The sequence below is a fragment of the Dasypus novemcinctus genome, chromosome X (assembly GCF_030445035.2).
Source record: "Dasypus novemcinctus isolate mDasNov1 chromosome X, mDasNov1.1.hap2, whole genome shotgun sequence".
Taxonomy (NCBI): domain Eukaryota; kingdom Metazoa; phylum Chordata; class Mammalia; order Cingulata; family Dasypodidae; genus Dasypus; species Dasypus novemcinctus.
Genome location: NC_080704.1, coordinates 65,813,322 through 65,831,804, shown reverse-complemented (window position 1 = coordinate 65,831,804; position 18,483 = coordinate 65,813,322). Strand labels below are relative to the sequence as shown.

Here is an 18,483-nt window from a genome sequence, read left to right as displayed (position 1 = left end):
CATCGCCACGAATCCATCGCCTTAGAAATATTTCATGGGCTTCCATTCTTTGCAGTTCTTCTGTTCATTCCCCTTCTTACACTGCAAACCTGAGACAGGGAGCACTCTTCCAGTTGTTTCCCACGTCCTCCAGTTCCCATGAACCAAAGGATAGGGTGCACGTGTAAGTGCCGACAGGACATCACACGAGCACCCAGCCGTGCCCTCACGTGCACGCACACAAACTCGGACAAATGGGCAGAGCCTGACACATGCCCAGGCACAGACTCTCAGACCTTGACACTGCACCAGTCGTGTTCCAGGAGCCCCATCGTCCCGCATTTCGCGGGACCCAATTCAAGAATTGAACAGGCAACGGTTCATAGGTAGGCCCGAGCAGCAGGTGTGACTGAAATGTCCTGGACACTCAGGGAAGGATGGTAACCTTGGCCCCAGAGAAACCCATGGTGAGTCTTCTCCGCAGACCTTGTTTGAGGCCATGTGACTCTGAAATGCCTTGTGTCCTTGCCCAGGCCCTGTTTTGAGAGACAGCCAGGTCTGGCTGTCCTGTGCTGGTCTGAACATGGGGGAGTGCTTGGTACACCATCTTGGTGAAGTCCGGTAACCGGACCTCCAGAGGTATTTTGAGCCAACCGTTTCGAGTCACCCTGTTTGGCCTGGCCCGCGGTGACCACAACCTGAGGCCTCGCCCAGGGGACCCCTGAGGACCTTCTGTGGCCAGCGAGGAAGGGGGCCTCCTGACAGCAGCTTTTCCTTCGACAGGGCTGCCCCGGTCCTGCCCGGACAAGGGACAGCAGAGAAAATGCCTCCTCGCCATCTCTGCAGTCCCTCCTGAGCCACTTCCCATAGACACAGCCCAAAATGGCTGACAGTGGAGTCAGGACTCCTTGGCTCCAGGTCCTCGGGCCTGCATGCTTGGTGTTTGGTACCAGGGCCTCTAGGGTCCTGTTTTACTGCCTTTGTCACCTGGCGCAATCGCCTCTGCGTCTGCGTCTGTACCAGTGGCCAGCGGCAGAGCAGGGTGCAGGCACCTAGCAGATCCCAGCTGCCCCGCCCCCTCCACCAAGGCCTTCACCTATGCCCAGACACTGCTGCCCTGGGTTTCAGCTGGCATTTGCCGCTTGATGGCGGTGTGGCTCCAGAAATGCCAATGGCCTCTTTCTCCACCCGCACTGTGCCTTCCCCTCCCTCCTTTCGCTGCCTGAAAAACAACAACAACAACAGCAACAAAAACAAGACACCCAATTCTCCCTGCCATTGGCCCTCCCGTTCTGGGCCACTTGGGATCCACCTGCTTGGGACGCTGGGATTCCCTTTCCTGCTGCTCTGGGTACAACTACGGGTAAGGTTTTCAGTGACAGCAGACCAAACCCACAAAACTCCTGTCTCTGAGGTTGCAAAGGCCCCTAGGGATCTTCAGATTCTTCCACACAGTGTGGCACTCCCGCTGCCATCAGGGCTGAGTCCTTCCTGCACTTCCTACTTTCCCTGGGGAGCAACCTCCCCTGAGCTGCAGGTCCTGTTTCAAAGAGGAGGGAGGCAGAGGTCGCAGGGTCCCGGGGCAAACCAGAAACTGCTGGCCCATGGCACTCCAAGAGCTCTGTGGGAGCCAGGAGGCTCAGGCGGCCATGACCTCCCTTCCTGAAAGTAATCCTGGATCGGGTCCGTGCCGCGCAGTGGGCACGCAGGGATTGGGTTTGCTCCTGGGTCTCCAGGAGGCCAGAGCCGTCTCATGCGGAGTGGCTGTACCCACAGGTGTATACACCTAGTTCGCGGGGGCTGAGTCGAACCGGATTCTTTCTGCCCACGGTCAATTGCCAGCCAGGCAGGCCTGCTTCAGAAGCACACCCAGAGCTTGTCCATCTGTCATCATCCACGTCTCTGCAAGCTCTTCCTTGTACCTTCAATCTTGATTAGGCCCGTGTCTAGGCCCGTGTCGTTTCCAGAAGGCAGGATCAGTGAAAGCTTAAATTTCCGGTCTAAAAGTCACCTGCCAAAACCACCGCCGCCGTGGTCCTGATACATGTGTCACGCAGGGTACTACTCCTTCCGGGGGCTCCCATAAAACAGCCCCTCCCACCCGTGCTTAGAGGAAATAGAAGAGTGAAGGGCTTAGACAAGGACCCGCCAAGGACAGAATACCAGCTCTCAGCTTCTGAGAGACCTGTTGGCAAAATCGGGCTGCCTCCTTCCACCCCTTTGGCTATCTTCCCCAAAGATTCTGTGTGGAACCCTGCACAGGTATGCCGCGGAAAGGGCCTCTGGACTACAGGCAACTTTTCTCGATGAGTGGCTCTCTGGACCAGCCTGTGTCCCTTCCTCTTTCCCTGGGCTCCCTCTCTACCCCTCATTGCTAGTCTCCCCAATGCCCCTGCCTCCCAGCCCCCCAGCCCTTCCCCCCACCCACCCTACCCACATCCAGCTCACCTGCTTCTTTGGATACATAATGTACAGCTTCTGTCCCTCCAATACCATTTAGGACAACTACATGTCCTGAAAATTCCCCTTCACTTCTTTCTTCTTCTTCCGTGCCCACACCATCTTCCATGGCCACAGTCTCCACATCATTGATACATTTTCTTCCATTACTAGTTTCACAATATTTCTAAAGTAGAATACTTTTAAGTCCACTCTAATCCATATTTTATTCCTCCTTCCTGGGATTTTGATGACCACTCCACCTCTACATCGTGAGGGGGTTTAGAACCCACATGGTTGATGGAAGCGGTTGTCCTGCTTGCAGTTGTAGGCATTCTTTGTTCCCTGGTGTTTTGGTTGACCATCTTCCCCTCTCTGTACCTGACCTGTATAAGTCCAATGAACCATCGAGTAGGTGTCTCAACTCTTCTGAGACTCAGGGCCCAGGTGGCATGTAGTCAGTCCATAGATTCAAGTCTCCTGTGTATACACCACCCCCAGCGCCAACCTCAGTTTCAATAAAAGTAACGGAAGAGGCATTTGTTGGGTGGTCATGTCTGAGTCCCACTCCATCACACTCAGGAGCATAAGTTCCAAAGTAGGACTCACTGGCAAGGCACTGAGCTCCAGAGCCATCTGCCATGACCTTAGGACCTGAGTGTCTCTGTACCCCTCCGTAGCACCACTACCTGGGGTTGTATCGACTTTGGCTGTCTCTGGGATCCTGTTGAGACATGCATAATTGTGATAGCTCTGATGTCCTCCCGACCTATTTTAAACTCTCCTAGCCATATAAACTCCTTTGCCTTTACCATTTCCCACTTTTATTCAAAGTATTTTTTTAGTTGCATCACCGGATGGTCCTTGGTAGTAATCCCTCAGTGCCAGGGAGGCACATTCCCCAGAGTCATGGCCCATGCTTGGGGGAAGGTAATGAATTTACATGCTAAGTTTGCCTAGAGGGTGACCACATTTGAGCAACTTGGAGCCTCTCTGGAGGTAACTCTTAGCACCCTGCAGCTCTAGGTCTTGTTGAAAAGTCAAGCACACAGGCTCATAAGCATTGTCATTTGTATCAAGGGCAAATCATTGAACCATCCTTCTTCACTGGTCTCTGCCCTTCCACTTAGGGAATTTTTGCTGCTCCATTGGGGAATGCACAGAGCTCCCCAGGTTGGTAACTAAGCACTCCTTCAGTTCGATGTTCATCTACCCACTATGATACCACCCAAACTACATCCAAACATATCTTATTGCCCTATATGCATACCCTGGAGAAGTACCTCCCATCCATGCTTTCCCCATCAATGACATCCCTCACCAGTGCTCCTCCCCTGCCACAGTTGAACCCCTCTATTTTCCAAAACTTCAAAAATGAAGTCTATCGTATTGCCAATTCAATTAGAAGGAAAATGAAATAGTAACGACAGGCTTAAACAATAATAGAATACATAATTTAGAAAACCTAAAATAAAGTAAAAAATAAATTGTGGTATTAAAAAATGAAAAATACCATAAAAATTTTTTTTGGCATTTTGTCTTTCATCACTCTAATAGGTGTTGCCCTGTATGTACAGAGGCAAAGTAATTTCTTCCATTTCTTCCTCATGGTCTGCATTCTTTTGTTAAAAAAACTTTTTATTATGTCATCAAAAAATGTTTAGGTTACAATAAAGTTACATATAGATTATAGGGGCTTCTTTATACCCAACATCAAACCTTTTTCCCCCATCTCCAACAACGATCTTTTTACATATGGATGTTACATTTGCTACAACTTATGTACAGTTATTGAAATTTGGCTACCAGCCATGTTTCCATTATGGTATATATTGTGGTTTATATTTTAAACTGTACACTTTTATAAATTTTCGGTTACTTTATGGTTTACATTATGGTTTACATTTTAGACTGTACACTTTTACAAATTTTTGGTGAAATTTAATATGGCCCCTATCCATTGTTGCATAGTCTTGCAGAACACTTCCATTGCCCCCCAGTTAGCCCCTCTTTCATTTACTCTATTCCTCCCTCCACCTCCCCTCAGGGCCCACAGCAACCACCAGACTTCACTCCTTGGAGGACAATATTCATAGTTGCAAAACCACTGATGGCTTGACACACTGGTCTGTCCTCCCCTATTAAGTACTGGCCATATTCTAGAGAGACACCCACCCTTCTGTTTGAGAACATATCGGGTATCCCAAGGATGGGAATCCAACTATTTTCTTCTCATTATGTGGATCTGCACCCAATGATACACCACACTATGACAAAATGATCACTCTCACATTCTCTAGAATACTGCCCCAGGTTCACCCTGTCTGGAATGTCCCCCCATCCAACACCCTAAACCAGTAACCCTTCCTTGTCATATTGCCAAAAGAGCTTTCCCAACATTTTAGTTTCTGTTACGTACCCACCAATCCCCGTTGTTCTCCTTCTCCCTCTCCAAACTCTACCACAATTCCATGGACTGTAGACTCTCCACCTTAGTCCCCTGTTAAACTTGCACCACACAACCCAATACTAGCAGTACACCCTTGTTATATCCCCACTGCACAACTACTCACTTCCACCTTATAGATTTCACCCATGTGTACACTGGCACACAACCTGCTTCTCCTTTTCCATTTCCTGAAAAACTATCTTCCAGGCTCTAGGTCTCAGAGCCTGACTGGATTTGGTTAATTCGTCACACTGAGGTCTTGTAATATTTGTTCTTCTATCCCTGGCTTGCCTCATTCAACATAAGGTCCTCAATATTCATCCATGTTATCTCAAACATTAGTACTGTATTCCTTCTTATAGCTGAGTAGTGTTCCATTGTATGTATATACCACATTTTGTTTATCCATTCATCTGTTGATGGGCATTTGGGTTGATTCCAACTTTTGGCAATAGTGAATAGTGCTGCTGTGAAGATTGATGTACATATATCAGTTAGTGCCCTTATTTTCAGTTCTGGGTATATACCCAGCAGTGGAATTGTGGGGTCATATGGAAAATCTATAGCTAGTTTTTGAGGAGCCAACCAACTCATCTCCACAATGGCTGGGCCCTTTTACATTCCCACCAGCAGTGAATACGTGTTCCCATTCCTCCACATCCTCTCCAACATTTGTAGTCCTTTTTTTTTTGTAAATAGGCGCCAGTCTAATGGGTGTAAGATGTTATCTCACTGTAGTTTTGATTTGCATTTCCCTAATACCTAGTGATATTGAGCATCTCCACATGTACTTTTCAGCCATTTGTATTTCTTCTTTGGAGAAGTATCTATTCTAATCTTTTGCCAATTTTTAAAATGAGTTGTTTGTCTTTTTACTTTTGAGATACATGATTTCTTTATATATGCTGGATATTAGGCTCCAATCAGATATATGGTAACCAAATATTTTCTCCCAGTCAGTAGGCTCTTTTCACTTTCTTACTCCTTTGAGGTGCAAAAGGCTTTAATTTTGAGGGGACCCCATTTGTCTTTTTTCTTACACTGCTTATGCTTTGGTGTGAAGTTCATGAAGCCATTTCCATTCCATGGTCTTGTAGATGCTTCCCTACATTGTCTTCCAAGGTCTTTATGGTCTTGGCTCTTATATTTAGATCTTTAATCCATCGAGTTAATTTTTGTATAAGGTGTGAGATGGTATTCCTCTCTCATTCAATAGCATATGGATAACCAGTACTCCAAGCACCATTTGTTGAAGAGATCATTCTCTCCCAGTTGTGTGGACTTGGTGGCCTTGTCGAATATCAGGTAACTAACTGTATATGAGAAATCTCAATTCAATTCTCTTGCTTAATATGTCTATCTTTGTGTCAATAGCATGCCTTTTTTTTTAAGATTTATTTATTTATTTCTCTTCCTCTGCCCTCCCGCCCCGATTGTCTGTTCTCTGTGTCTATTTGCTGCATTGTCTTCTTTGTCTGCTTCTGTTGTTGTCAGCGGCACAGGAATCTGTGTTTCTTTTTTGTTGCGTCATCTTGTTATGTCAGCTCTCCGTGTGTGCAGCACCATTCCTGGGCAGGCTGTGCTTTCTTTCGCGCTGGGCAGCTCTCCTTATGGTGCGCACTCCTTGTGCATGGGGGTCCCCTACGTGGGCGACACCCCTGTGTGGCACGGCACTCCTGGCACACATCAGCACTGAACATGGGCCAGTTCCACATGGGTCAAGGAGGCCCGGGGTTTGAACCGCAGACCTCCCATGTGGTAGAAGGACACCCTAACCACTGAGCCAAATCCACTTCCCTAGCATGCCTTTTTTTTTTCAAATTCTACTCAATTTATTCATTTTAAAAAAAAATATTACATTCAAAAAATATGAGGTCCCCATTCACCCCCACCGCCTCCACCCCACCACTCTCCCCACAGTAACACTCTCCTCCATCATCATGACACATCCATTGCATCTGGTGAGTACATCTCTGGGCATCGTTGCACCCATGGCCTGTGGTCCACACCATAGCCCACACTCTCCCACATTCGATCCAGTGGGCCATGGGAGGACATAAAACGTCCGGCAATTGTCCCTGCAGCACCACCCAGGACAACTCCAAGTCCCGAAAATGCCTCCGCATCTCATCTCTTCCTGCCATTCTACGCACCCAGCAGCCACCATGGCCACTTTTTCCACACCAATGCCACACTTTCTCGATTATTAACCACAATTATTCATGAATAGAATATCATTAAGTCCACTCTAATCCTTACTGTATTCCTCCTTCCTGTGGGCCTTGGCTTGGTTGTGTCCATTCCACATCTATGTCAGGAGGGGGCTTAGATTCCACATGGATACTGGATGCAATCCTCCTGCTTTCAGTTGTAGGCACTCTAGGCTCCATGGTGTGGTGGTTGACATTCTTCAACTCCATGTTAGGTGAGTGGGGTAAGTCCAATAAATCAGAGTGTAGAAGCTGAAGTCTGTTGAGGCTCAGGGCCTGGCTATCATATTGTCGGTCCAGAGATTCAAATCCCCTAGATATATCTTAAACCCCAGCACCAACTACAATTCCAGTAAAGCAGCATGAAAGTCTTGTGAAAAGAGATCCCATCTGAGTCCAGCTCCATCACACAGAAACACCAGCTCCAAAGAAGGGCCAACTGACATGGCAGTGAACTCCATCTGCCATGACCATAGAACCTGTGGGTCTCTTTAGCCCTCAAAAGAACCAATACCTGGGGTTGTATCTACTTTATCTGTCTCTGAGACTCTGCTCAGGTGTGCATAAGGACAATCATTCTGAAAACCTCCAGACTCTTTTTTAGAGACTCATACCCATATAAACTCATTTGTCCTTTCTATTTCCCCCTTACTTTAGGTCAAACAGCATTTTTAACTCCTGTTATTATATGTGGACAAGGATATTCAGCTGGTCCACGTTGAACCCTTAATTCAAGGTCATTTTCTAGTTATGTCATCAGCTGGTACTTGGTAGTGATCCCTCAGTGCCAGGGAGGCTCATCCCCGGGTGTCATGTCCCACGCTGGGGGGAAGGCAGTGCATTTACATGCTGAGTTTGACTTTGAGACTGGCCACATTTGAGTAACATGGAGGTTGTCAGGAGGGAACTCTTAGGCACAGTGCTGCTCTAGGCCTTGTTCTTATTTCAGGTGTATAGGCTCACAAGCATAGTCATTAGTATCAGGGACTCACTTTTGGACCCTCATTCCTTCCTGGTCCTTACCATTGCACTTGGGGGACTGCTGCTGCTCCCCTAGGGACTACGACAGAGCCCCCCCGCCCCGGCCAGGAACCAGTTCCCCCCCAGCTATTGTTTTTAATTGTTTCCACTATGAGTATATCCAAACATTTCCATGCACCCTGGACACATGCCCTGTATAACTCCCTGTCAATCATATGTCCCCTGTCAATAACATCCCACACCAGTATTCCTCCACTGCCATTGTTGAACCACTCTGTGATCTAAAACTTCCTGAAAAGTGAAGCCCAATATAATGTCAGGTTCCCTTACTAGTAAAATGGAATATAGCAATGAGTTTAAAGGTTAGATATATAGAATACATATTGATTTGGAAAAATTCTACATCCTATCTTTTTCTTTTCTTTTTTCCTAATTATTGAGCTTCTCTTCACAAGAGCCTTAGATCACAGTAATTCATCTATACAATATACAGTACTCCTACATATCCATTATAAAACCTTTTCCCTTCCACAGCGATAACCTTTTAACTTATTCATATGATATTTACTGAAACTGATGTACAGATATTGAGACAATAGCTTTCAAACAAGGTAACAATTGTGTTTACATTGTGCTTCATACTTTAGGATATACAGTTTTCTAAATTTTTTAGTTATCCTATATTTTACATTATGGTTTACATTATTAGTCTGTCATCTCTTATATGTTTTTGGTGTAATATTACATGTTTTATATCCATCCTTGTGTACTCTTATGAAACACCTTTTTTGCCCTCGCATTTACTTTGGTTCCATCTATTCAATATCTATTTCCCCTTCCCCTTGGGTCCCACAGTGACAGTCAATCTTCATTTCTTGAGGAGCCATGTTCAGCAATACCTGCAACAGTGTTGAGGGCTTGACTTGCTCAACTGCCCTAATGCCCTGGGAGCCACCACTTCTCTTGAGAGATACAGTTCCCTCTTTGATGGCATTTAGTCCTCCCAAGGTTGTGGGTGTACCTTCACTCTCATTATATGGGTCTCTACCCAATGGTATAACCCACTCTGGTAAAATGAGCATTCAGATATTCCCTAGGAGTCTGTCCTGCATCAGATTATCCCCTTGGGTATCTTAAACAGGTAATTTTCCTAATTATATTTTGAAAAGGTTTTCTCAGCATTATACTCTCAACCAACACCTGACAATCTCCTACGTTCATATGTTGCCCCACCCTCCCCCCAATTTCTTGGGCAATATTACTCATCTGCCCATCTCTAGCCCCCCTGGAACCCCCAAAGCCCCACCCAAAGGTAACCCTATGCACCCATTTTATCCCTTCCTTGTACACATACTTACGTCCAGCTTATCATAGATTTCACCCATGTAGATGTCAGCTCACATCCTTCCTCTACCCCCCGATTTCCTGTAAGCCTATCTTCCAGTCTCTAGCTCTCTGAGGCAGCTTGCTTATTTCATATCATTGAGGTCATGTAGTATTTGTCCTTCAATGCCTGGTTTGCTTCACTCAACATAAGTTCTCAAGATTCATCCATGTTATCACGTGTGTTTGTAGTGTATTCGTTCTTAAAGCTGAGTAGTATTACATTGTATGTATATACCACATTTTTATTTATCCATTCTTCTGTTGATGGGCATTTGGGTTGATTCCAACTTTTGGCAATAGTGAACAATCCTGCTATTAACATTGGTGTCCATATATCGGTTTGTGTCCTTGTTTTCAGTTCTGCTGGGTATATACCCAGCAGTGGGATTGCTGGGTCATATGGCAAATCTATATTTAGTTTTTTGAGAAACTGCCATACTGTCCTCCAGAATGGCTGGATCCTTATGCATTCCCACTAGATCTTAATATATGTTTTTATCTGTTTTACTGCTTTTGTCATTTTAGCTGTACTGTCTTCCATTCCACTGATTCTTTCCTCTGCTTTTTCAGATCTGGTGTTCCTTGGTTCTAGTGTATTTTTGTTTTCTTGCATGGTGCCACTCAGCACCATTATATCCATTATTTTTTATGTATGTTTACAGTTTCTTCAGTATGTTTCCCTGGTGTCTCCTTTATGTCCTTAATCTTTTCCTTCACTTCATTAAGTTGATGTATGATATTCGTTTGTAGATCTTTAGTTTTTCCATGTTCTGCATCTCCTCCTGTTTTTTAGTTTGTGTGTTGGAGTGGGCCATGTCTTTCTCTTTCTTATATAGCGTGTAACTTTTTGTTGGTGTTTGCATCTGTTTATCTTGATAAGCTTATTTGGTTCGTTAGTTTCTCTTTCTACTCTGGGGTTTTATTTTGTTTTCATTTTTGTGCATGTGATTAGGTTTCACTTTGACACTTCATTCTTTGTGTTCTGTTTCCTTGCTGTTGTCTGTGTTCCCTTAAAAAATAATTAGGACCAGAGATAAGGACAGAGATTACTATACAAAAAGAATAATAGTAATATTAATGATAAAATGTTAGAAGAGGCACTATACAGGATCTAGGAAAATAAATCATTAACATGTTAAAAATCATTAGAAGTACAGAATAAGAATAAAAAGTGGAGCAAAAAATGAAATGAGAAAGAAAATAAAGAACCGTATATAGAATGAATTATAAGGCTGGAATAAAGAGAAAAGAGAATAAGAAAAAAGAAAAAGTGAAAAAGAAAGAAAATAGAGAATAGAAATAAAAGCAAAGAATTGAAGACCAAACAAAAAGTTTAATGAATGAAAAACAACAGAAAATAGAAGGTAGAAAAATGAAGAAAATGAAAAAAAGCAATGTAGGCATAAAAAATAGGTAAAAGAAAAAAGATGCAAAGAAAGAGGAAACACAGCAAACAGGAATCAAAACAATAGCAACAGTAACAACAACAACAAAAACAAACAAGGAAAAACAGCTTTCCTTTTTAGGCCCCTAAGCAGCTTCTCAGGCTGCCAATGTTCATCAATCAATCATTTTGCACCCTCCCTTCTGCAGGAGATTTACCAGGTTTTAGTGTGTAAAATAAAGGAAAAAATGGGATCTTTTAAAAAGAAAAAAAAAGTTGCAAAGAAAGTTAAAACAAATAGATTGTCTATATGTCCCTGTCATGAGGTATCAGGTGGATGCTTGATAACCTGGTGGAACACTTTGTGGATCACTTCTCTATGGAGATCGGAGAATTGAACCAGAGACTGTGTATATGCAACGTGGGAATTCCTCCACTGATCTAAACTGTCTCCCTAGGTTAATTAGGCTTCAGAAAGCTATCTGGGGAGTGAAGGTCACTCAAGCCATTGGGCCCCTCCCTCCCACATGGGAGGTCCTGGGTTTGGTTCCTGGTGCCTCCTAAAAAGAAAACGAAGATACAATGAACAGACACAGAGAGAAGGCAGTGAATGCAAAACAACAAAGAGGGGCAGAAATAAATACAATAAAACTTAAAAAAAAAAACTATCTGCCCCCTTTCCCTCAGGCATTTAAGACTTGACAATTTGCTAGAGTCCTGCTGATTAGGCACCTGTCCTATCCCATCTCTAATCTAGTTCCTCTCTCTCTGAGTGGCTGGGCGTGACAGCCTGCCTGAGCAGATCCTCCTTCCCCTTTCCCCGTTGGGTCAGGTTCCCTTCCGAGATTCAAAGGGGGCTCAGCTAGCCAAACTCACTGCAAAGAAACTACTCTCCACCCTCCGCCAGACTCCTCTTCCCCCCAGTCCCTTGGCTGCAACAAGCCAGGGGCATTGAGACTATTTGCCCTGAGGGCAGTTTATATGTGCCATTACCAGCCACAGGGTGAAGTAACTCACATTTTCCTTTGGTTTCTGTATCTTTCCGGTATCCTCCTACATGACTCAGAGCACTTTCCCCTTTCATATACTTCCAAAGCAGTTATTTTACACTGTATTAGTCAGCCAAAAGAGTGCTGATGCAAAATACCAGAAAGCGGTTGGTTTTTATAAAGGGTATTTATTTGGGGTAGGAGCTTATGGATACCAGGCCATAAAGCATAAGTCACTTTCTGCACCAAAGTCTATTTTCACGTGTTGGAGGAATATGGCTGCTGTTTGCAAGGGTTCGGGCTTCTTAGGTTCCTCTCTTCCCAGGTCTTCTCTCTTGGTTTAGGATTCCTCTATTCCCAGGGTTCCAGCTTTAGCATCAAACTACAACAACAAAACTCCAATATTAAAAGCCCCCAAGTCTGTCTTTTGCCATGCCTTTTATCTGCAAGTCTCCACCCACCAAAGAATGGGGACTCAATGCCCTACTGGCATAAGAGGTTTACATGATTACTTAATCAATCAAACCTCTAAATCCAATATAATCTAATATGCCCAGAGGAAAAGATCAGTTTACAAACATAATCCTGTATTTCTTTGTGGAATTCATCAATAATATCAAACTGCTATAAGGTCCCTGCCTTCTCTCCACTTTTTTTTTGTGAGAGGGTCAGACTCTGCATACTACTTTGGTGCCATTTTCCCTAAAAATGTGAGACCGTGTTGATTAGACTACATCAGTGACGCATCATTCAGGTTGAGTCTCCACCCTTTTATTGGAGATTATATAAATGGAGCTACAGAGAAAGAGACACACAGGAGAAAGGAAGTTACCACTTTTTAATCTTGTCATGTAATAGAAAAGAGATGGTAGAGAAAGAAAGACTCCAGATTCACCTATAGCTGCAGAAAGGCAAAGAAGCACCAAGAAGATGAGAGATATCCTGGAGTCCAAAGAGTCATGGAAGAGGCTCCCGAGGGACTGGCCCCATGGAGCAGCTCGAGGCTGAAGAGACAAGCCCTGTCCCTGGTTACACACAGCTGAGCTCCAGAAGAAAGTAGATTCTGGAGGGGATGACAGGGACCTCAGCAGAGATCAGCAGGCATCTTGCTTCACCACACGTCAGGACACTAGGATCACCAGTGGCTGACTTCAGTGAGACAGCATGTGTGATGGTGTCTTGATTTGAACATTTCACGGCTGTACTACAATTTTTCCCTTAATAAAATCCCCATTGCAAACGCCAACCCATTTTTGGTACTTTGCATTGGAAGCCCTCTGAAAAACTCAGACATCATTGTAACAGCTAACCCATTTCTGGTATATTGCACTTGCAGCCTTTAGCAAACTAAAACAGTGTATCTCACCAAATTTTTAAAGCTTTCATGGATCAAAGGACTTTTTCATGAAAATGAAAAGTTAATTTACTTAATGGGAGGAAACATTTGGAATCCACATATTTGATAAGGGCTTAATATCCAGAATATATAAAGAAAATTCTACAACTCAACAATAAAAAGACAAACAACCCAATTAAAACTGGGCAAAAGACTTGAATAACCATTTCTCTAGAGAGGATATGCAAATGACTAAATGCACATAAAAAGATGCTCAACAGAACTACTTTTAGGGGCATGCAAATCAAAACCACAATGAGATATCATTTCACGCCTACTAGATTGGCTTCTCTTCTAAAAATCGAAAATTACAAGTGTTGGAGAGGATGTGGAGAAATGGAAATACTCATTCCTTGCTGGTGGGAATGTAAAATGGTGAGCCACTGTGGAACATAGTTTGGCAGTTCCTTATGAAGCTAAGTACAGAATTATGATATGACCTGGCAATCCTGCTACCAGGTATATACCCAAAAGAATTTAAAGCAGGGCTTGAAGCAGATATTTGCACACCATTGCTCATTTCAGCATTCTTTACAGTTTCTGAAAGAAGGAAGCAACCCAAGTGTCCATCAATGGATGAATGAACAAATGTGGTATATACATACAATGAACTTTATTCAGCCATAAAAGGAATGAATCCTGATCTGTGTGACAATGTGGATGAAATTTGAGGACCTTATGCTGAGTTAAATAATGCAAACACAAAAGGGTGTAATATGCTCTCAGTAATATGCACTAATTATAATAATCAAACTCATAGTTAGAATCTAGAATATGGGTTACCAGGGAATGGGCTGGGGGTAGAGAATGGGGAGTTGATGCTTAATTTTAAAAGAATTTCTATTTAAGTTAATGGTAAAGTTTTAGAAGTGGATGGTGGTAATGGTAGTACTTTGTTGTGAGTGTGATTAGCAGTACTGAATTCTATATGGAATTATGTTTAAAAGGGGAAGTTTTAGGTCTAGTAACATGAATAAAAATTTAAAGATAAACAATAGGACTGGACAACACAGTGAACACTATTGTAGATGATGGACAATACTACAAGTATAAGAATGTAGTATGTGATGTACTTATACTACAAGTATAAGAATGTTCTTTCATGAATTATAGCTGATCTACAATACTAATACATAGTGTTAATAGTAGGGTGGCATATGCATGGGAGGTCCGCGGTTCAAACCCTGGGCCTCCTTGACCCATGTGGAGCTGGCCCATGCACAGTGCTGATGTGCGCAAGAAGTGCCGTGCCACGCAGCAGCAGTGTCCCTCGCATAGGGGAGCTCCACATGCAAGGAGTGTGCCCCGTAAGGAGAGCCGCCCAGCGCGAAAGAAAGTGCAGCCTGCCCAGGAATGGTGCCGCTCACACGGAGAGCTGACACAACAAGATGATGCAACAAAAAGAAACACAGGACGGCGGACTTGGCCCAGTAGTTGGGCATCCATCTACCACATGGGAGGTCTGCGGTTCAAACCCCGGGCCTCTTTGACCCGTGTGGAGCTGGCCCATGCGCAGTGCTGATGTACGCAAGGAGTGCCATGCCATGCAGAGGTGTCCCCCACATAGGGGAGCCCCATGTGCAAGGAGTGCACCCTGTAGGGAGAGCCTCCCAGCGCGAAGTAGAGTGCAGCCTGCCCAGGAGTGGTGCCGCACACGAGGAGAGCTGACACAAGTAGACGCAACAAAGAGAAACACGGATTCCTGTGCCACTGACAACAACAGAAGCGGACAAAAGAAGACACAGCAAACAGACACAGAGAACAGACAACCGGGGTGGGGGGCGGGAAAGGGGAGAGAAATAAAAAAATAAATCTTAAAAAAAAAAGAGAAACAGATTCCCGTGCTGCTGACGACAACATAAGCGGACAAAGAAGAAGACCCAGCAAATAGACACAGAGAACAGACAAGTGGAGTGAGGGGGGAAGGGAAGAGAAATAAATAAATAAATCTTTAAAAAAAATAGTAGGGTGGTGTATAATAAAAATACACCTCTTGTAAACAGTGGACAATAATTAATCATACAATTTTAATATCCTTTCTTTAGATGTAGCAAATGTACCACACTAATGCAATATTTTAACAATAGGTCGTTATATGGGAACAGAGTATTTTTATATGATTTTTCCTGTAAACCTACAAATCCTCTAAAACAATTAAGAAATAATGTTAGTTCTAGCTGGCTATTAACTATGTGATATCATTCAATGAGTAAAACATGAGTATAGTTGTATAGTTAGAGCCCACTTTTGTAACAGCAAATAAAAACCCTGATATATCTATCTTGATTTAGATGTGGAGTTGGCATCACCATCCCAGGGCCATCAGGATGGAGGAATAAAATGTGGATTAGAGAGGACCTACTGGTGTTCTGCTGTAGAATTATTGTGACTCTAGCAATGGAAGAAATTATATCATTGATGTAGAGACAGTGGCCATGGGATTTGTTGAAGGCAGGGAGAGGCAAAAAGAGGTGTGATATTGGGCATTTTTGGAACTTGGAGATGTTCTCAATGATATTGCAGGGACAAATGCAGTACATATATATCCTGCCATAACCCACTGAATGGGCTGGGAGAGTGTAAACTACAACATGAACTATAATCCATGCTGTGTAGCAAGTGTACTCATCAAATGCAATGAATGTACCATGCTAATGAAAGAAGTTGTCTCTGTGGGAGGAGAGGGGGTTGTGTGGAGCAGAGTATTTGGGAACATCTTATATTTTTTTATTGCAATATTTTGTATAATTTATGTATCTTTAAAAAGGATAATATAAAAAATAAATTTTAAAAAAAAACCTGGTATATGTGTAAATGTATATGTCATGTGATTATGGAAAAAAAATTGTGAAGCCTCATACACCGGACTTTTCACATTTGTTAATGTCAGAAGATTGGGAGTGGAGGGGTTGTTGATTATTAGGCTTATCTTTATAAGTTATATATTTTTCACTTGTTTCTTCATATTACTTTGCAAATGAATTTCTTTTTGTAAAATAATTAAAACTTCTTTTTGAAAAAAGCCATCACCTTAGAATACACACCTTGATATACAGAGTGGAAACATGTAAATAATGTGTAATGGATGCCATTAATTTCTATTACTACAAAAGCACAAATACAAAAACAATAAACAACCCAATCAAAACAACCAATGAAATTTCAAAAAATGCAAAATATGAATGGCCAATAATTATAATAAATTTGGTTGACTTCATTATTAATCCTAGAAATTAACTCAGTACAAGGAGATACCATTTACAGTCTTTCATATTGTTAGTGTTAGGATAATGTGGTGAAACATACTGTTCATGGGAGTGTAAATTTTTATAACCTTTTTAGCAATATCAAAATTTTTAAATACATACACTTTGACTCATTCCATTTGGGAACCCATGGGAATACTTCAACGTATGAATAGACAGACTTCATTTTTTTGTAATAAAAATGTTGCAAAGTAAATATCTTTCAATAGAGGATTGATTACACAAATTATGCTTTTATGTGCTTTCACAATGAAAGAGAATGCAACAGTTGCAATACTGTGATCCATTTTGCTGATAAAGAAAAATTTTCATTACATATTATCAAGTGGATAAAATTAAATTGCATAACATGGTGTGATCATATTTACATTAAAAACTCCAAACCTAAAATTTTATGTTACCATAAGCTCTGTCCATATGTACGTTTAAATTCACAGTAAAAGGTCCCAAAAGAACTCAAACTTGTGCTTTCCCCCAGAGATAAGAGCAGGTCTGAGGAAAGGGAGAAGTGTGGTGATAGGGCACCTCTATTTATGTTGTTTGAATTGTATACAGTTTGGTTCCATTTATTCATGTAAATAAATGAATATAAATTTTGTAATGTAAGAATGTGTTGAGGGAGAATGAGGGCAGGGTGTGGCAGGCTGATCAATTATGGAAGCCTACAAAAACAGGAATCACAGAGGCGCAAGTTGATGGAAATATCTGGTCTGCCTGACAGATACAGCTTCATTGCTCAGTGAAATACCTCAGTACCAAACCAAGATGCCAGTAATCATTTGAGTCATATTTTTAATCCTATGCCTTTATTTCATGTTTATCAATACACTATAATTTTACTTCCCCTTATGATCTGCTTAGAGGAAGAATTGGGGATTATCTGCTCAACAGATATATCTGTCATGTATGATAATTGCATTTTTCATTATAAATTAACAGGTTGCCCTTTTTTATATCTTTCAGTCTTATGATATAGTTGGTATAGTTCCACTTACTGAAGTTCGATGAATTCTAAGACATTGGCAAGATCAAGTTGTACCTGTAAGATTGAAGACCACAGCCTGAATCATGGTGAACTCACTAAAGCAAATAGTGCCTGTGAGAAAGTCCTGCAGCAGACAAATGATGCTGTTCTGGTGACACCCATTCTTTACTATATATCTTTAAATTCCTATAACTCCATTAATGTCCCAATAAATTTTGTCTCTCATTGCTGTGTTATATCTATATGACTACTATTTAGTAAAATATTAATTTTTAGTAAATGTTATATAAGAACCCCAAATATAAAATATCCCTAAAGTTGATGTCAAAATATGACTCTCATCCTACAAATGACCACCCTTTCATTCATTACTCTGAAAATATTGGGAAAGGGGAGGAGGGGTTAAAATCAGGAAAAGAATTAAGTTGTCAACACACATTCTCATTTTGCTGTCAATTTTTCTATGGTATCCACAACCTATCATACTAATCTTCATCCCATAGTCTTCTACATCTTAACTCTTTTTCTGGTCAACATGGTTGTTCTTATTTACAATTTTCTACTTTCTTTCTAAAATCCTCTGTATTAAACAAATAAGGTACATTAATTTAAAAATTTTTTAATAATTTTTTATTTATTTCTCTCCCCTTCCCCCACCCCAGTTGTCTGCTCTCTGTGTCCATTCCCTGTGTGTTCTTGTGCAACCGCTTCTATCCTTATCAGCGGCACCAGAAATCTATTTCTTTTTGTTGCGTCATCTTGTTATGTCAGCTCTCCATGTGTGCAGTACCATTCTTGGGCAGGCTGCACTCTCTTTCGCGCTAGGTGGCTCTCCTTATGGGGCTCACTCCTTGCGTGTGGGGTCCCCTATGCAGGGGACAACCCTGCGTGGCACGGCACTCCTTGCACACATCAGCACTGTGTATGGGCCAGCTCCACACAAGTCAAGGAGGCCCAGGGTTTGAACAGTGGACCTCCCATGTGATAGGCAGATGCCCTATCCATTGGGCATCTGCTTC

At 42.5% G+C, this 18,483-nt stretch overlaps 1 long non-coding RNA gene across 1 annotated transcript in view; it reads left to right on the top strand.

Moving 5' to 3' along the window:
• LOC139438035 (uncharacterized) overlaps positions 1-17,689 on the top strand; it is a 50,704-nt gene extending 33,015 nt beyond the window's left edge. The window contains exon 2 of the long non-coding RNA XR_011647901.1: positions 17,443-17,689. This is a non-coding gene — a long non-coding RNA (uncharacterized lncRNA). The remainder of the gene's footprint in view (positions 1-17,442) is intronic.
• Positions 17,690-18,483: the final 794 nt, after the last annotated feature.